The sequence below is a fragment of the Drosophila nasuta genome, chromosome 3, assembly GCF_023558535.2.
Source record: "Drosophila nasuta strain 15112-1781.00 chromosome 3, ASM2355853v1, whole genome shotgun sequence".
In the NCBI taxonomy this organism is placed as follows: domain Eukaryota; kingdom Metazoa; phylum Arthropoda; class Insecta; order Diptera; family Drosophilidae; genus Drosophila; species Drosophila nasuta.
In genome coordinates, this window is record NC_083457.1 from 36,385,427 (window position 1) to 36,403,613 (window position 18,187).

The following is an 18,187-nucleotide window of genomic DNA, read 5'->3' on the forward strand; positions in this document are numbered from 1 at the left end:
TTTGTTTGCTCATTTAGCAGAATTGTTAATTTGCATGTGTGTGTGCAAGCGAGTGTGTGTGTGTGTGTGTAGAAAAAACTTTTACTGCTTTGCTCATTATTTTGGACTGCTATAAATTTAAATTCATGGTCATGACGACGATATTTTCTGTGCCCAGTCATAAACCGAAAAATGTTTACAGTTTTCACTCGCATAACTTTGTAGCTTCCCTTCCCATTTCCCCCTCTCTTCCTCCGCTGACCCAAATTTCTCGCATATGGTTATGGTTATTTGTATATAAACAAATAAAAGTAAAAACTCCAACTGAAAAACAGGCATAAAACTATGCTATGGAAATTTTGCATTTTAAACCTGAGCACACACACACACATAAACGCACACACACACACATCAGTATGAGATGAGAAAAACTATTGCAGAAATGCTGAAAAGCATTCATTCTACACCACTCTGAGTATAAATTGTTTTCTCTTTCCTTCTTTTTTTTTGGGTTTTATTTTTTAGTTACTTGCAATTGCATTTTTCTATACAATTTATTTTGTTGGTTTGCAGATTTTGTGGTGCAATTTACATTGTAATATTTGTGGTTGCTTTGTTACCATTTTTTCGCCTCTTTTCCCATTTTCCCCATACGGGGAAGAATTTCCACAAACACGTTTGTGGTTTAGCATTTTTTTGATATCTCGGCACATTCTTGAGCTGAGTCAAGCTTTAAATTGCTTCAAGAATCAATGGCAGCAGTTGGAAATTTTCTATTTTCTATTGAATAAAAGTTGATTGCTTTGTCGCCAATTAAAATAAATTTATTTATTTACTTAATTATTTCCAATTAAAGCTAAAGCAAGAATATGAAATACAGTCGAGCATAGAAATACTCGACAACACTCTGGGAGCTCCCGATGTGGCATGCCCCCCATTCAAGTGGCACACTGAGACAACGTCGACGACGACGACGACGACCTACAAAAAAATATTTATGGCTCCCACAGCCGCAAATATTTACCACACTAGCACACACACACACACACATTTGCTATTCCTCTTTCTCTCACTCTCTCTTACGCTCTCTCTCTATTTCTCTGTCTCTGCAACTGTGCCTCACTGGCAACCATTATTTATACGCTGCTAATCTTCCACCATGTGACTACTGTGTGGCTGGTTGCCTTTTTTGGCTGTTTCTCCTGCTCACTTTCACACTGCACTCTGCTACACTTTATTGTTTATTGCGGTTGGCTAACAGTTTGGTCCCTGACTGTCTGGCTGCCACACTGCCATTGCCACACTGCCACACACAGCCCGTTGCTTCGTTGCTTCCCTGTCGTGGCATTGTTTTTGCCCCGAACTGCAGTTTGCTGCATTGCGCCGGCTATGGGAATGACCGCAAAATGCTAAGCGTCTTTTCAGTTACAGTTTAAGTTTGCCGCATTTCAGCTAAAGTGCATTCAGGTCCTGTTTCCCTTTCCCCTTGCCCGTTTCCCTCTTTGTTGCAGTTGCCTCAGCTCAATCCAGGCCCTGCTGTGTCAATTACGGCAATTGCTTTGTACACTTGCCCGCAAAATGCTGGCACTTGTGTACCTCTATATAAGATATGTTTACCCAGACAAATCTTGAAGGGGTGGCACAGTATTTGCTTCTCCCTGCTTCTCGCTCGTATGCATACGAGTTATTTGCTAAGCCTGACAACCCTATGACCCCATGGATGGCAAGGGTTGTGCTCCACAAAATTTATGTTCAGTCAACACTCTGCCTGACAAATTGATGATTACTCTCCTAAGTAGAGAATGCTAGATCTTTGAACATAGTGTGTGTGTGTGTGTGGGGGGGGGGGGAAAGCAAATAATTAGCTTAATATATATTGCCTAATAAATTGACTAAGCTTATAAGGAGATTGTTTTTTAATTTATATTATATTTTTATATTTATGATTTAATTTAAAAGCGTAAATATTAGCTCATATATTTTTGGTTTCTTTTTAATGCAATTTATAATATAACAAAGGTTAAATTTTTATATTGATTAATATTAAAATTTCTCTCAACTCAATACTTGAGTTTTATAAGTTTTAGAGATGCTTTGCAAATGATGTAAATTTTTAGACCCGTCACTTTTCAAGAAAGTAAAAATTGGTCTATTAAGCATTTAAACTAAAAATAGGCATATCTTACCGAAAGAGATCTGCGAACCATAACAATATAAATCAACATTAATATCAGTGTAAATTAAGCTATCTTCGACTTTTCTTCCGATAAAGATTTTGAGTTGACCATCCAAATGTGAAGGGTCTCTGACAGTTAATATTTGACTATAACTTTCTAACTTGTTTTGTATAAAAGAAATATTTTGTATACCGCTTTTATAGAGAAAATCTCTTATACGCATTATATTTTGTAAAATTGCAATTATCTATTTAGTTAACCAGTGTATACACACTTAAGTCTTAAACAATTCTCCTACAAACGAATCCTCCTAAAATCTGCATTTGATTACCCAATGAATACACACCTTGATTAAAATATTTATACTCAACAGCTCCATTTGCCATGCAAGTTTTTATTTAAGCTTCCAACGTAATTCCACAACCAGAACTCACATATATTTTAGTAACCAGTGTGTACACACCCAACTTAATGCATACGTTTCTCACATAAAAGTCTATTTGCAAATCCCATCACACTTGAGGGCCACTTTTCAAACATAATTCGCCATCATCTGCCAACACATACTCGACATACGTCAAATATGCCATTTAGAGTCCTTCCACTGCGACCTTCTATTACACATTCCACTCTTCCAGAGAGAGAGAGAGAGGAGCATAAAAAATGGTCTACAAATTTCAACACCTGCTGACGATATGCGAGGACTGTTGCCAAAAAGGTTCAAATTGTTGCCGTTATTGTTATTTGTCGACTGAAAATTGAAATATACAACAAGCACATATAGAATATTTCTCTCTCTCTCTTTCTTTTTATACATCTATGTATTTGCATTAAATTGTTACAAATTGCGAATTGGAATGGCAGATTTTTGAAGTGCGTGCTAGGAATGTTTTGGGAAGGTGGAAAGGGGCAGAAAATGAGAAAAGCGCATATTTGTTGGGGAAGGCAAAGATGATGGGATAAGTGGACGAGTGAGTGTGAGCATCAAGCCGGAGAGATATGAATATGAATGCCAAAAGGTCAACAAACAATTACACTAAAGAGCTGAAACTTCAGGCTGGTCGAGGCCTAGAGTCAAGAAACAGCAAAAGGATGAAAGGATGCAAGGATGCTGAGCACGATACGGGAGCAAAAGCCAAACAGAAAATGAAACACAGGACAACAAACAATGAGAGGCTGCGCCTGGTTGGCAACTGATGACAGGAGGAGGCAAAACGTCAGGACAGCCCAGGACAGGACAACAGACGAACTGAAGCTAAAGTGCTGCCAAGCACAGGAGGCAGTCCGAGTCGAGTCGGGGCGAGAGTCTTTTCACTGCCTGGTCGCTGCACTTGACTGAAATGAATTGCTGCGCCTCCTTCTCTGCTATCCTGGCTACGGCCTGTTAACGATTACGTGATGAATTTGCATTGCAATAACAGAGCAGAGCAGCGTCGAGCGGAGCAGAGCCGCGACCTTCTTCACTCTCTCTGGTTAAAAACAATATGCCACGCTTTGAGCTCTGCCAATCGGGCTAAGAGGCAGGAGCGAAAAGAAAGGGAGAGAAAGAAATGTCAGCGACAGCGTCACAATTCCTGTTGCTGCGTGCAAAGTAATTTAACGCCAATTTTACGGCCAACGTCTAGGGACCCCCAAAGGACCAAAGCCTTCTTCGTTCCTTTCCTTTTGAAAGGGTGTTGGCAGCGTTGGCGTGAAAAATGATTTTATAATACAAATCAAGGAGAAACCTTCCTCTTCTCTGCAAGCAAATAGTTTGCCATCAACGCGCATGTTGGCAATCAAACTGCCAGCAATTACAACTGGCAAATTGCAATAAAAAAAATATATGCGGAAAAAATGAAGTTTAGTGCGTGCCAAGGCAAAGTTGAAGTCAGGTTTGTTTGTTTGTTTGTTGCCTATCTAGACGCCGACGACTTTGCACCCCGGAAATGGGGAGTAGGCCATAAAAAATTCTAATTGGATTCCGCAGAAGGTGTTAAAGTGAGCAGTAGTCGCAATCGTGGCTGCGAATTGATGTTGCGAGTGGTGTATTATATGCCATGTAATGAAGTGCAAGTCGGGGTAGTTGCTGGATTTATATGCCGCCATCAAAATGTTAACAAGCAAATGCAACTGCATCCATAAACACAACAAGCTGTTAAAAAGGCAACTCTATAAAAAGAGGGAACTTGAAATCTGGGGAATTACTTGCGTCACGTTTCTTTAAAGTGTTCACTTAAATATTTTGTAGTTGAGTATAAAAATAAAATGTGAAGAATGAGTTAACATTTAAATAAATATTTTACTTTAACTATATTGCAATTGCAATTTTATTAACATAACTTAATATTCTTTTCTTTGCAGGTAAGTTCACAAATATGCCAACTTTAATATATCACTTAAATATTTGGTAAGCCAAAAAAAAAAATAAATAAAATAATGGTCTTTAATTATTACAATTGTGCTTTAAATATTTGTATTAAATGATGTAATGTTCTATAATCCTAAAAGATTCTCTTTGATTGATGCTGATTGACAGTTGGTATAAGTTGAAGAAAAGGATAAATTAATGTTGACCCTTAACAACTTTTATCTTTTAAATAAATGTAGTTGATTTAATATAATACTGATATACTCACGCACAACTTTGATTGATGCTGACTCACTCTAAGTTATAGCAAACAATAAATTTATATTCTTGTTGATAGATCTTAATATCGGTTGATGCTGAAGTTGTTTCTTCTAGAATCCCAAACAAAAAATCTTCTTAATAGAAAAAAACACCTTTGACTTTTTTCGTACAACGTTGATTGATGCTGATTGACACTTAATATAACTCATAGTAAAGAATAAATAAATGTTGACCCTCCAATGTACTAATTATCTTGATTGAAATTGATTGAAGTGGTACAACTTTTAGCTTTCAAAGTCAAACCTCCACCTTTGGTACTCCCCAATCCTCAAATTGATTGAATGAAGCATAAGAAGATGCTAGACTGATTTCTGAGTTTTTCCTTAATTAGCCACTAAACGAAGCTTAGCTCAAAATCCAGGACAAGAACCAGCAAAGTGTGTTTGTGTTTGTGTGCGAAGAAAGCAAATGAAATCTCGTTGAGCAGCTGAAAGAAATCAGCGTTCAATTAATGCTAATCATGTCAACGAAGTTGCTGAGGGAGGGGAAAGGCCTGTTCAATCAAGTAAACTAAAAGCGGCCAAACAATTAGCAGATGCAAAGCAAGGGGAGGGTGGAGAAGGGGAAGGGGAAGGAGCAACTGTGAAGCAGAAGACGACGACAAAACAAAACATTGACAATTGTAAAATTCATTTAGCGACAGCGCACAAAAAAAAGCGTTGAGAAAACTAAGACTGGAAAAGGATAAACAGCATCCTGCGGAGGTGCAACTGACAGAGCTTGAAATCGGGTCAAAGGGGTGAGGGGGAGATACTGGGGGGATATATGTAGTTTAGTATAGACTGAAACGGTCCCTGATTGCATTGGCAGTGAGCATAAAACAATAGCAATGCAATGTAGCACAGTGTACACTGTGCATTTCAACGCTAATTCAATTATCGCTTATTGACATCAATTTGCAACAGTTACAGAAAGAGACGGAGATAAAGAGAGAGAGATAGAGTCAGAGAGTGAGAGGAAGGTAAATTGCAAAACGGGCATTGGCTCTGAAATATCCGCTATAAAAATGGGAACAATTCACGCTGTTTGCCCCTCTGTGAGCTGAAGTGCAATTGACACTTTTTGTGATTTAGTAGAGAACATTTTAGATTACCAAATGCACAACAACCGATTCCCCCCGCTTGAGTCTCTCTCTCTTGCTGGTTCGTGTAGAATGACAATTGCTAATGCGAATGCAAAATGGAAAAGTGGAAAAACAGTTGGCAGCAGGTGCAAACATTCCATGGGTATCCCACGTACGTATCCATGGACTAGCGCACCCCAAACTTGGCGTAAATAATTCAAAAGTGCTCGAGAGAACAGCTCACTGCGAGTGGCTTCTAGTTCTGTTGTCGTTGTCGTACTATCTGTAGTTCTATTGTTGGGTGTAGCAGGCGCATAGGAAGGGTCGGGAGGGAAGGGGAGCGAACGGGACAACCACTATTTGTGGGGGCCCCTTCTGGCCCTTTGCATTGACAAGTGCTTAGTTCTAATTGCATTAGCTGTGATTTATTTTGTTTCGCACGCATCGCATTTGTAATTCCACAGAGTTGTTCTTTTTGTTTTCTCTTCTTTTTTTTTTGGAGCAGAAATTGAGTAGTTGTGCGATAGATAAACTGCTTACCCAGGGGATTTGCAATTTAATTGAAAATTAGGCGACCAACGGCCAATTGTTCGGAAGTCTATCAATCATTGAACATGCTAAAGTTCAGTTACTAATAGATCACAAACTTTTGCTAACCACTAAATCATGTAATTTGTTCTTGAAGTGTATCAATTCAATTCAACTTAAAAGTACGTCAGTCCTAGTTTAACTGGTATTTCGCTTGAATCAATCACCTTCAATCATATGTAAATAAATACATTTGCAATTGAAACCAGTTCTTTTGATGTTTCAATCAAATGAATTTACTAGGAACGCCAGTACTCGCTTATAAATGATTTTGACTTGAATCAATCACTTTCAATCATGTTCTAAGTTCATGAAGTTTATCCCACAAGACCATAAGCCCTTCGTTTGTTAATGATTTTTCTATAAAATCATTCTCACTCAATCATAGAGAGAACAATTAAATTACTTAATAAAGAAGTTGCATAATAAAGAAGTTTGCAAATCAATTGAATAAATCGAAATAAGAAATTATCAATTTAAATTATTTGTAAATTATCAATCAACACATGAAAATATATTCAATTGGTCCTCTCATTGCCATTAATTTACAATTAAATATATTCTATCAATAATTTAAATGTATGTGTATTGTCAAGCTTAATATAAGTAACTTCCTCCATAACATCAATCATACCCATCAATCACTTGCAACTGTTCACACTTTCTGTCTAGATAATAGTATTTTGTCCACAACACATTTGAGACTTTTATAGTTACCTTGCCGTTCATATAACTCTGGACTACTTCCAAACTTACCAAGCTCGTCAATCGTGCTCAATCGTTCTTAATTGAAATCTTTCAACGGTATTTTCGTTGCTTAACTGAAGCAACAGTTAGCTGAAATCTCCCCAACAAATTTTTCAACAGCTACCGAAGTTATATCATAGGTATTGCGGCCCTTCAATCAAAATGTTTGCAGAGGCATGTCGGCGCCTTATTCCTAGCCTCAATTCAATTCCCGTAAGCAACTGACAAGCCGCACATACACACACACTCATACACAGTTTTATATAGTGGCGGATTCGTTGTACTGCCAAGTTCAAAAGCAACAAGGTCTTCAGATCGCCAGCTCTGTGTTGTTGGCTGAGCTAACCAACCCGTCAGTCAGTCAGTCTGACAGTCTGCGCGCTCATCAGTCAGTTGCTCAGGCAGTCATTCATTCAGCTCCAACTCCTGGCATTTATGCATGTGCTGTCTGTATACATACATATATAACATACATATAGAGCCGAGTGTGTATCGCGTTCGCTTGCTCGCCGCATTCATCCATCGACTGCCAAGACTGAAAGAGAGAAACAGGCTTGGTCCTACATCGCGTATGGGTAACGAGTCCTTTTTGGCATGCCTTCACCTTGGCGGCAGCGACGGGCACACAACACAAACAAAACTGACGTGCAACAGTGGCTGGGGAAAGTTTGCGGCAAAGGGGGGAGAAATCAAAGGGAGAAGCGCTGCCTGGTAACGCGAGGAGAGAACACAGAGAAAGAGAAACGAATCCTGATTGCGATACATGTGCGCGGTTTTCAAACTGACAGATTTTTATATGTCTTTCGGTTGGCGCTGCAATTTTTTGCCTTTCCCCATGTTGCAACTGTCGAAATTTCAGCTGCGTTGAGAAATGTGTGAATACACGGCGCAAAAACAAAAACGAACAACTCTTTGATTGAAGACTGCTGCTGCTGCTCTTCAAAATGGGTGAAGAAGAGAAATGGGCTCTATAAGCGTTGCATAATTGAATAATGTGAATGAAATACCAGCGATAAAAGTCTATTAAATGCATTTCAATATGCTTGTGCTCAAAGTCGGGTATTTTTGGAGCATTTGATTCCTTCTTTTTTTACAAACTTTGTCTTTTGGTTGGGTATCAATTAGCAATTAGATTAACACATAACTGATAAGTATCTGAAATGCATTCAAGGGATATGAAATAAATAGTTTGAATAATATCTATATGCTTGTGGGGTATTGAATTGAACTAGATAATGTTAGCAGCTTCTACAAAATGTTTCTAAAAACTTGATTAATCGAAAGTGAGTTGACTATCAATCAAATTTATTTCTACTGAAGCTTTAACTTTTATTAAACTTCTCATAAAATTTGATCAATCTATTTAGCACTCAAATGAAATACTAATGAATCTTCGGAACTGAAAACATTTAAACAAATTGCCAAACTATTCTTAATTAGCAAAGCTCTTTTTGCTGTCAGTATCAATAACAATCAATCGAGTTTTTGGATGTTTTCTCTGCTTTCTCGCAGTGCACTTTTTTACAGTTTTTCTGCTCGAAGCTTCTTGCTCTCTTTTTCGGGTGATTTTGTGGGTTACGCCTCGCTTGGCTACGTTACGGCAATTGCAGCGTTTTATTCCCTACCTTCCATCCTCTTCTCTCCCCTCCTCTCCTCCTCTCTCTGGTAGAGTGACTACATCCTTTTGGCTTGTTTGTTTGCTTGTTGCTACAAAATTTGAATGCAAATATGCTTTGAGTGTGCTGGTGTTTTCACTCTCTCTCTCTCACTCTTTTTTCACTCTCGCTCTGTCTTTGTCTCGCTTGCGTTTTGGGGCAATGCGTTTATCCTTTTGGGCCAGACACAAAACGTTCGCAAGCTCTGTGGAATTTGTGTCGATTTTACTTTGTTTATGTCTGGGCGAGAGTATAAATGAAATTCATTTATTTGCCTTTTTTACGGACATGTTTCACTCGTTTCACTTCTGGCAAGAAAAGTGAAAGAGAGAGAGGGAGAGAAACTTCCTTAGACGTATTAACGTCATTCGAGCGGCAAATAAGAAAATTTCACTGACCTCCCTTTCTCTCCTCTCGTTTTTTTTTTTTTTTGCATCAAATGTCAAATGCAGCCACTGAAAGTCAGCAGCTTTTCCTTTGGCTTTAGCTTTAGCAAAAGGGTTTTTTATGTTTGTTTGCTTTCTGGTTGCAGCTGGTTGGCTTAATTAAACATATTCTGAGTGATGTTCGAGGCTTCCTGCGAGATGAGCACAAGAAACAGGATGTCATTAAATTGCTGATTGGCAAATAAGTCATAAAGTCAAAAGTGCTCCCTTTCCATTCCACAAAAATGAGAACGGAAAAAAAGAACTGAAATGTCGACAGCGGAAACGGAAGCTGAGAGTCCCTTGGGAACTTGCCACCCTGACAGACTGCTCATGTCAACTGTGGTTCAATGACAATTCAGGCGATGCTGCCAGCCAACTGCCAGCATCATCCACATGTCACTGACAAATGTCAGTTATGTAAAAGATATGTTGCTGATTTATCAGCTCTCTCACTCTCTCGCAGAGTAAGCATGCCAAAAAATTACGCATACGACGCGTACACTGCTGCAATTGAAATATGAGCCAAGAATTTAAATTGAATTTTAAAAATTATCAGCAACAACCTTTTGCTGGCTATATAACCATACCTTACCTTACCTTTCCATTACGGAGAGTTGGGAAAACTTTGTTTTTTTTGCTTTTCTTTCGCATTTGTTTGTTACTTTTTAATCAGATGCAAATGAGCGCCACTTGAAGTCTTCTTTTTAATGATTGTTATTTGTTCAGCGAAAAAGTTGTTCACAAAATTATTGAAAATTGAATTTCATGTAATGCGTTTTGTTTCTTCCACTTCGACTTTGACTTTGACATAGATGAAAGATACGCGATGCCGAGGGGAACAAAACCGTATAACGAGCAGAGCGAATGATTGAGGGAAGAAAGTAAGATAGCGGAGAGAGAGGTGTGTTAATATTTGATTAAAGAAAATATGTAATTGCACTCTCTACTCTGTGAAAGTTTAAAGCTGGGATTAATCAAAGGGAGTAGCAAATTGCTGTTTGATTCAACTTCGAAATGAAGCTATTAGAAGGGAGATGATTGAGAACAAAGTTGCTAGATTAAATGTTACGAAAATGTGGTTTAAGTCTGTTTAGTTCTAAATACCAGAATTGGAAAATTATGGGGAAAACAATTGAAACCTTTTCTTTCAATATTTTGTACACATAAAAAACACAACAAAATTTGAATAAAATGTATTTTTAATGAGAGCGGCAAATTGAACTTTCTCTACTTCAATTCATTGATAATATTTAGAGAAATACAACGTTGTAAACATAATATAATAGATTTTTATAGAAAAATGGAAAAAAAACAATGTATAATTAAATTAATATTTTATCCGACTCTTTTCTTAATTATTCATCAAGTGTTTCATAAGTCGCTTTACACTATATATTAAAAATGTGAAGTTAATGTGTCTTGAGTATATTTTTCGAACACAAGTATGTAATGAACACCTTTCTTACTTTAATTTAATGAATTAGGAAACATAGGAAACTTTTTAAAGAAAACTTTTATTATGAATATAACAGATTTTTAGGGGATATGTATATTTCAAAATGTATTTGAATGAATATTTCATTTTGCAGTCTCATATCTTAATTATCACTTCAGTACAGTAGTTCTTCACACTATTGAATAGTAGTTATTCATGTGCTCCTTCATTGTTAATTAACTGACTGTACATACTAGTATATATCAACCTCTTCGATTGGAGGGTGAATGCAGTGTGCCAAAGCAGACACTCGCAGATTCGCGCCATTGTCAATTAGTTTGACAGTTTAATGCAAATAAACCTGGCTCAGTTCAGACAGAGAAGAGGGAAGAAGAGGGAGGAGTAAGAGAAGGAAGTCAGACTCGGAAGGCCGCCAAATGAACTCGGCGTTGGAGTTAACGGCAATTCCGATGGCAAACGCGACGTGAGGACGCATTAATTGGGCTAATTAAATGGGCTGCTTGCTGCTGGCCAACTGCTGCTGCTGACTTGCTGGCTTTAAGTTTAAATCGCCCGCAGCAGCTGCTGCTGATGCTGATGCTCAATTACGTACCGAAAATTTCTATCAGCCAAAATGGTCGTTGACAAAGTGAAAGTGTATAGCTGGATGGCAAACACAAAAATGCCATCACGATGACACTGAAATATCTCAAAAATGCGTCCAGCTCAGCTGACGGCTTCTTACAAGCGCCATGCTCTGTAATTCCAAAACAAGATAAAGAGGGTATAATGAAGTGGAGGAGCAAAGGATGTAAAGCCTGCCTTTTGTGTCAGCTTTACAAAACTTGCCTCCATTCTTTTCAATTTTAAGCCAGAAAATGACAGGCTCATCTTTCAAGCTTCCTAGTTTTGCTTTTTTTTTGGGGTGGAGGCTCTACATATCCTGATTATTTTAGAAGGCTACAGAGAGTATCTCTTAGTCTCGAGATAGTGGCATTCTTACTTGTTTGCATTGTCTACGCTGCAGATGAAAAATGTATATAGATATTAATGCTCAGAGGGAGAGCCAAAGGAGAGCTGTGTGGCTGTGCATTTAGGACATGGCCTTTAAGAAAATTGCAAGCAACGCGTTGGGGATCTCCGAGCGTGGGCAGCGATTTATTAAGACAGCTCGAGGAATTTTTTTTATATTTTTTTTGCTGCTTCTGTTGCTGCTGTTCTTGCTCCCAAGGCTGCTGCAGATGTTGTTGCAAGTGCAACTGCAGCTGCTGCTGCTTTTGTGACCAAAAATTGTTTGTGCTTGCCTGTGAGAGTTTATTGAATTGAAAATGCATTTGGCTCATAAATGGAGCAAGGAATTCAATTGAAATATGGCAAAGAGAGAGAGCAAAAGAAAAAATTGTAGAGGGGAATAACTATATTGATGCGATCAATATTTTCATAATGGACTACAGGTAACAGATGGCCGAAAGCATTAAAATGAAAGTATGCCAAAAATCTTAAGGCAAACAGCAAATCCGCTTAACAACGAATTTGCGGCGATTCTTAGAATATTTTTGTTGTACTTGAGTGCTGTTTGATATAGGTATAAACATATATTTCGCTGCTCTCAATTTAAGATAATTTTATGTTTTTCACTTTTTCACACAATAAAAGCAGCATTTAAATGAAAACAAGAAGATAAAGTTAAGTGTGCTCGACTGTGAGATACTCGCTAATCATTTTTAATGAAAGCAAAATACTAGTTCCATATTATTCAGAAAATATACAAATTTAGTATACCTAAAAATACTAAAATATACCAAAGGTTATATTTGGTATATTGATATAGTACAACATTCAAAATATACCATATTGTCAGCCGTTTTTCCTCATAGAAAAAAATTTCTTAAGGCCTCATTCTGCCTATTACATACATTATAATAAAATATTTATCCCCTTTGGTATAAAAACTTATGTAAATAATAAAAGCTACCTAGCTTATGTTCTAATGTTAATTATATCAATTTTTTTAGCGACTCAATTTAATACTCGCATTAACTGTATATATTTTTTCAACAGTTTTTTCTAAGTTGCTTTTGTTTGCCTTTGTAATCAGATTAAATTTTAGCTCGTTTTAATTAAAAGTAATTAATTTTTTTTTTGCATTTATATATATCACATTTTCTCCATATTTTTTTTGTGTTATTTTACTATTATAAGTTGTTAATTTATTTCTATTTATGTGGCGTATTTATTTAATTCTATCGTGTGATGCCCTTTCATTTAAAATGCTGATAGGAAGTTGTGACATTTGCCAAGGGCCAGACAGGACATGCAGGACATACCGTCGGCGTCTGGCCATATCATTTGAGTCCTTTTCAATTATATGTCGCACTAATTACACGCTTTAAGCCGCCGCCGGGGCTGAGGCCGTAATTAATTTCAAGCGCCAGCCAGTTGAGAGGACATTCAGAACAGAAAGAGAGAGAGAGAGAGAGCGAGTGCAGGCAGGACAACATTGTAAATTTCTATTAAGCGAAAATTCCCTAAGCTGATTTTGATGTCTGGCTGTCAGTCAAGCGTTGAGCAGTGACAACAAATACAGCAGCAACACGATGTAAAATAAAAGAAAACCACAGGCATAGCAACCAAAAATAAAAGAGATATATATATGGGGGAGGAAAGCGGGGAAGGAGAGATGAACGCATAAAATTTGTATAATGTTTTCGAAAAATCCAGCGCGAGGTCTGCGAACAAATTTTTGGGGCCAAGCTTTTAATGCGCGCAAAAAGGATTAAGTGCAGAGAAGAGTTGGAGAGAGAGAGAGAGGAAGGAGAGGGAGGAAGGAGGTTTAACATATGTACAGTTCTTGTATGCAAATGATGAGAGGCGAGAGACGGGAGACGTAGGCGTGGCTTGCGCCGCAACACAACGCGAGAGAAGCATACGATTTACATACATTTAAATTTGCATGCCACGACATGCCGCAGAGGGAGGAGACGAGTGGGAGAAAGGACATTTTAAGGAGTCACACGTATTCCAATTTACACGCGCGTTCGACAGCCGACAAACATCATTAAGCGGCAAACAGTTGCACAGTATTCTCCGTTGCTGCTGCTACAAAAATCAGGTAGCTACCAGCGTTCTCCTTGCCACATTCGATTTGTTTGGCTAACAAGAAGAGAAGGAGGTGAAAAAAATGCGAGAAAACAAGAAATGAAGAGAATCGCACACAAATTGATTTGCGTATTGGGTGAAATTGAAAGGTGTGATGTAGAAGTTGAAATTGTGCGGGAGAGTTGGAGACTGCAATTGACAGCTTGAGTAACGCACGTAGCTGCCCTCGCATTCCCACTCTTCCCTCTCCCTCTTCTATCCATATGAGTTCGCTGCTTAAACAAGCAAACACACTTCACTTCACGGTCCCCTTTTGCCTTGGCTGGCAACTCGTCCTGGCTTAAGTGGCTGCCACTGCCATTTCATTTCTTTTGCAAATTGATGTGATGTGCACATGATATGACAGTCGTTGCCTCTGCCAAGTCGTGTGTGTTTCACCTCTCTCCTTCTCTTTCTCTCTTGCTGAAGGGAACCGAATGCCCTGCTAAGTATGCTACGTTTTTTTTCTCGCTTTCGTTCTACTTCTGCTTGCGCTTGATGCGATTGTAATTGTGTATGGGGCAAAGGTGTGTTATGTATGTATATGGCTGTTGAGACGACTCTTGTTGTGATAGCTACTAATTAGATTTTATGTAAATGGCAATAATGGATATTTAAGCAAAACGAAATGAGCTTTGGCGAGCAGCCAAATAGCTTCTTCAACCTGTTGGAGCAAGCATAAAACTTTATGTAATTTCTACTTGACTTAAATACAACTTTAATTGTGAATTTTCTTCTACTCGAGTTTTCTTCGATTTCCTGCCTGATTTTCATAAAAAAATGTTGTAGCTGCTTTACACGCTTTATGCGTTTTCTTTATGCCTTGGAGTTGTGTTCTTTCCCTTGGCTCGACAACGCCAACAAAAGGAAAGTTTTTTTTTGCGCTCAACTACAACAACCCCCTTAAACACTTGAGGCCCGTCGTTCAATACAAGGCATTATAATTAGGCCATTAGCTGGCGTCGTTGGCCTAAACAAAAGCCGGCTCATTATAACACTTTTCGCTGACCGAAGTTGCCACGCCCACCCTTTGCCGTCCGCCCCCCAATCGACAATAACTTGAACTTTTGCTGCTATTGTTTTTGCTTTCTTAACATTCTTATTTTTTTTTCTGCGCCGTTCTTTGACTGTCTTTCAACTTCAAAAACAATACAACAACATTTGTAGCATGTTTTTCTTTTTTTCGGCCCACGCCCCTCGTTCCTCCCCAGACACCTGGCCAATCCCCCAGCGTCTTACACACACACACAGAGCACACAACTCCTCACACCTTTCTGGCTGGGTTTTCTTTTGTCTGGATTTTGAGAGGCCGGCGGGCATTTAATTCCCTTTTTGCCGAAAGTTTCCTTTTGCTTGTCAACGGAAGGCGCTACAAAAAGGGAAACCGTCTGCTTGAACCCACGAACAGGACTCGACTACGTCCGGCATGCTTCTCGACTACATCAAAAAGAGGACAACGATGACGATGACGATGTCGAGGACGTAGACGATGATGTCGGGGACATGTCAACCATTCAAGCAACCAATTTGCCCCGCGGCTTACACTCCCCTCTCTCTAACTCTCTTGCTCCCTCTCTCTTTCTACTTTTCACTTTGCTAGTCTTGTTGCCCATTGTCCAGCTCCGTCTGCAATTACGCTTATTATATATTAAATTTCAAATTAATGTGCATGTTTCCCTCAGCACTTTAAATTCCAAATAAGGATCATTCGCTTGAACAAAACGCACAATTTTGGAGGTGCTCTTTATGTAAATGTGTTACAAGAATGCAAGACATTAACGATTGTGTGAATACCCTGTAGTTGAGAACGACATTGTGATGTCCATTAATGTAATATCTTATTCATATATCAACCTACTGGATGGTCTTTATATTCAATGAATTTTTACTGAATATTTTCCAACTTCTTACATTAAATAAAGAGTTAATATTTGCAGTTTTATTCCACAAACTTTATTTAATCATTTGTATGATTTATTTCATTTAATTATATTTATTGTGATGCAAGTTCCATAAATTTAAAAAGAATCCATTATTAGTTTTTTCATGAAATGTTCTGGAAGTTTTACTTTTTTTTTATGTTCATCGTTTCTATATTATTTTTATAGATATTTTTCATCTTAATTGCTTTGACTGAGAATCTTGTATAACTTAGACTAGATGGTATATTTTGAATGTGGTACTATAACACTATACCACATACCGCCTTTGATATATTTTTTGCATTGTTTGCTGAGTATTAATCTAGTATATTTAAAATAAATATCGCATAGTTTTCTTAAAGTGATTTACTGTGAAATTATCTTTGTACACAAATTACCCACTACAAATTTCATTCTTACTCTATTCAAATTGTTTATTCCCTTCCTTACAGCTTTTTATTCTAGGGTATTCCGGCAGCCCATCAATTTAAATGCTTCACATTTATTAAGTGTTCTTTATGGTTTTGCACTCAGTTTCTGTTGCGCGTCGTCTTTGTCTTCCACAAAATTTCTTTCTCAGTTACCTTTCGTGTTGTTGGTTGGCGCTGCTGTTGCTGCTTTTGTTTTGTGCAAAGTTTATAAAATTTTTGCACTACATAAAACTTTATCCGCCGTATGCAGCAGCAACAACAACAACAACAAGGAAAGCAACGTATAACGACAACAATAACAACAAGTTTTGATTAACTTTCGTGCTTGGTGCGGCAGCTTTTGCTCATTTCCTGGCTCATCCACAATCCAAGGACCAATGCTGCCCCACCGCTTGTGCAACAATACAAATATCCCTCGAGTTATGATGCTTAATTATATCAGACTGAACCGTTAGTCCCCACATCGAGTCCCCACTCCTCCCCCGCCACGCCTTCGTTTCTCCTTCTCATATCCTTGTGCGAGCGCACGTGCGTTTTAAGTTGCCAGGCGCGCGCGTTCTGATTTATGTTGGCCAGGACCTCCAGCTGCCCCTCCCACTTGCCCCCACACGCACACACTTGCCTCACATACAAACGAGGCTAAGTTATGCCCGTCTGAGGGTGCATTTAATGAGCTCTCGCTCTCTCCCTTTCTCTCTCTATCTTTTGGCAACGAGTCGCTTTTTCTTTTAGGGATTTTTAATGTATTCAACTGAAAACTAGCCCGCGGCATGGATTTGGTCAGCTTTTGGTTAGGGACAAGTCCATAGTTACTCCCGGCACTCCGCCTCCTTTCTTTGGAAGAGGACATGAGCTCTTGTTGTCTGCCCATTGGCATCGGCTTTGAGAGCATTAAAGTTGTTTATAAAGAGCGAGACAGAGCGATACACACAGTTGGAATGAAATAGATGTGTAGGAGTTGCTTTTACAACAATTTTGTATTCCCATTTGTTTGTTTCTTATTCGTTTTGCTTTTTCTCAACGAAATCATAAATCTTACATGTTCTTTGCTTTGATTACGGCTGACGTCTTCGCCTCGAGGCCACTTTTACTTTGCCGAGTACTTAGAAAATCTTCCACAACGCCCAGAGATCATAAATTTAGAATCTATTTATGATTTGATTAACCTTGCTGCAAGGTTGCTTTGCAGCATAAATTAAACTATTTTAACGTTAAACCAATTATGCAGTATTAAAAATACGTGTTTGTGCTATTTTTATGGAAGTAGAATTGAGTTTAAGTCTAATCTACAGACATCAAACGATCTCTGTAGTTTTAAGTGTTGCAAAAGTGTTGTAGCACCCAGCTATGAAGTGGTGTAGCAGACAGCATATAATTTATACTAACATATAGCAATCAACTATAGAAGTGACACAGCAGCTAGTATTTAATTACCATTTAATTGATAGACTAACTTTCTAACTTTTTCTAATTATAGTACTATTTTTGGTTGGAAATAGTAAAGAATTTATCTTTAAACCAAACTTCTCAAAGATTTCTATAATTTGCATTTTCTTAGGAACCAGTTAAAGTGTTGTAATAATCAGCTAAAGGATACTATAGCATGGAGCTACTAATTACCATTAAATAGTTACCTAGCAGGCAGCTCTGCTTCAAAAGTTTCATTAAATTAATCTTGGTACATTTTAATTCCTGTTTTTATCTTTTATTTTACAGATTTTCTTCTTCTTTAATTGTCACTAACAGTTATTCTTTTTCTAGTTCTACTCTCTATGTTGTTTTTGGATGAATATAGATAAGAATTTATTTATAAACCACTCTTATAAGGATCTCTACAGTATTTTCATAGCAACCAGTTAAAGTGTTGTAGCAATCAACTAAGAAGTGCTACAACAGGCAGCTACTAATTACCATTTGATTGATAGACAAAGTTACCTAGCAGGCAGCTATGCT

The 18,187-nt window shown here is 38.0% G+C and overlaps 1 protein-coding gene across 1 annotated transcript in view; it reads left to right on the forward strand.

Moving 5' to 3' along the window:
• The window catches only part of LOC132794519 (hemicentin-1), a 232,894-nt gene that overhangs the window by 108,877 nt on the left and 105,830 nt on the right, over positions 1–18,187 (forward strand). The window lies entirely within an intron of this gene.